The sequence below is a fragment of the Cololabis saira genome, chromosome 13 (assembly GCF_033807715.1).
Source record: "Cololabis saira isolate AMF1-May2022 chromosome 13, fColSai1.1, whole genome shotgun sequence".
NCBI lineage: Eukaryota > Metazoa > Chordata > Actinopteri > Beloniformes > Belonidae > Cololabis > Cololabis saira.
This window is the reverse complement of record NC_084599.1, coordinates 39,256,949-39,259,820: the sequence shown is the minus strand read 5'-3', so window position 1 is coordinate 39,259,820 and position 2,872 is coordinate 39,256,949.

Here is a 2,872-nt window from a genome sequence, read left to right as displayed (position 1 = left end):
CCGGAATACGACTGCTGCGAGATGTTTGTGTTCGCGACAGTTCCAGCCGCGGTACGGCAACCACGCAGAACTCCATTCACGAAAGGGGATATTTTAATATTTTCAGGAATTTTCCTGCCAAAACAACAACTAAAAATATATTTTCCGGATCCTGAAAACCTCATCTTAAATTCGGGATATACTTTATGGAGCAATTATTTTCTGTCTTACAGTTTTACCCCCCTGTTTGGCATTTAAAGCCTCTTACAAGTAAACATAATATACTTTATCTACGCCCGCCAAACATATGACATTTTATTCATTTTCAGATAGAGAGTTGCAGGTTTAACACGTTTACAAGTATATATAGTTTGTGAGTAGTTTATATATTTTATTTTATGTGATTGACATCATTAATTATTGGGGTTTGAACCCTCACCGAGTGTTGTGAGTGTTGTGAAAGAGGATAGTACCCGAAAACAAATCAGCGACCCGCTGAATACGCGAACCCCAGAAAACCCCTGGTGCGTCCGAAATGCCATACTAAAAAGTATATACTAAAAAGTATACTTAAATTCGGCACACTTTTGAGTAAATATCAGTAGTGTGCATTAATTCGGACGTACTATTAAGAGCGCACACGGCACTTCCTGTCACAGCAGCGGTAGCAGCGCTCCGCTCTTTCCCGTTTATTCTGGCCGAAACAAGATGATATTATATAATATTATTAAATACGAATATTATAATATCAATATTATATAATAATATTATTATACTTAATATTATACTTAGGACATTATACGTATCACTTAGCAACCAAACACCGCTGCATTGCATTGTGGGAAGTTTCTGCTTAGCTAGTGTCCATCAATCCACACTAAAAAATGTCTCCGGAATCAGTATGGATAGAGCATACTATTGAGTACGTTCTAATGTTTCTGACGCACTAACAAATCTTGCATACTCATTTTGCATACTCATTAGGCTGGAAGTATGCAATTTCGGACGCAGCCCCTGAAACGGTTCCGCCAATGCTCCGACGACAACTCGACCGTGTCATTCTTCACCCAGCGCCACCTTCACCTCTCGTCATACATGTGTGGACTTCATCAGATGTGGAGACAAAACGGTTTCATACCAACTGTAAACGTGTTTATTTCTGCTTTAAAGTTGGACATTTTAGTTTTATTCAACTTTCTAGACCTCACTGGCCCCATTTTGTTACTGTCTTTAGCGCCTTCATATATATTCTGTGATGTTGTCAAGGAATGTCTGTATTTTTCTTCAATAAAAATAAAGTTCTAAAAAAAAAAGTTGGACATTTTAACACAGAGGTCAATGGATCTGGACCCTGCTGGTCAGTAGAGGAACTGCGGGTCCTGATCCAGATCCTGGTGGTCGGTAAAGGAGGTGCAGGTCTGGATCTGGACCCTAGTGGTCAGTAAAAGAGGTGCAGGTCTAGATTTGCATCCTAGTTGGCCCTGGTGGTCGCTAGAGGAACTTCTGTATAGTTCAACCAGAAGTTCATAGGTTGACCCACTTTTACATGAACAGCCATAAAGATGTAAGTGTTTGTTCTGCACTATTTACACTAAACTTTATGTTTTAACTGAGTTAAAACCATCTCCAGACCCCCCCTCCCCCCTGGTGCAGCCTGGCCCGGGTCACCTGGACTCGGCGCTCAGGTATCCCTGCGCTCCTGCACCCGGCAGCGCTGCTGAGCTCAGACGTGAAGCTGAATGAAATCTCTCCTCTCCTGCTGCCCCTCGCTGGTCTCCATGGCAACGGCGGTCATCAGCTCGGCGTGAGAAAGCAGCCGTGAATGAGTCGGTGGGAAACGCCGCTCCCCCTCTCTCTCCCTCGCTTTTCTTCCTTGGTCGCCCCTTGTTGTGATCAACAAGCCCCCCGAGCCACGTGACCCCCCCTCAAACCCTCCCCAAAACCCCCCCAACTGGGAACCAGTTAATGACTGGGATGGTTGGTGCTCCGCTTAATGGGCTCCTCGGATTTTTCCTCCTTTTTTGGGGGGCTGGGGGGCGAAGGGGGGGCAGGATTGTGGTCCTTTGTTGGCCTTCAGGGCTTGTTTGGCTCCAGTCATCCAGAGAATCGCTGCTGCGTCTCTGTTAACCGTTTCTCTGCAGCGCCGGCAGAACCGCGGTCCTGTCCAGAACCCGGGCATGTCCAGAACCAGATCTGGAAGGTCCTGAATCAGTTCTGACTCTCACGATCAACCTGGTGTTGTAAACTTCAGCCGATCCATCACCTCCGACCCGTGACCCTCGGTTCCATCAGGACCGGCCCGTACGGCGACGTCGAGCACCTGCGGGTCAACAGCTCAGCAGTAAATCTGCGTCGGACTCATTATCATCCAAACTAAATTAGCAGCGCCGTGATTTACGACCCATCTCCGAGATTGCATCGATTGTCTTGCTCAGCGCCTCGGCCCGACCTCCCGTAAAGGAGGAGGTGACCCCGCCGAGCGGCAGCTGAAACCCCCCCGTCAACCTTTCCTCCTTGAGGAACCAGAGTTCATGATCCTCGGACCCCCCACCATGCACGTCGCACTGCTCAGATGCAGCTCTTGAATCAGAAACCGCAGATTAAATGGAAGTGGAACTCAAGCACTCGTATGTTATTGGGGGGGGGACTGTCTGGTGACGTCACAGAGAGGTTGAGATTATCTTTGGGGCCTCTAGGTGGCGCCACATTGATAGGAGCTGGCTCCGCCCACCTCCGCTCAGTTAGCACAAGCCAACTCTAGTGTGTCTTAAGCTTGAATTATGGTTCTGCGTCAAACCAACGCAGAGCACACCCGTCACCGTGAGGCCGTCGTGAACCTTCGGACTTCTCTGTCACTCCATTTCTCGGCGGTGCAGTCTTTTCCTGAATGGTT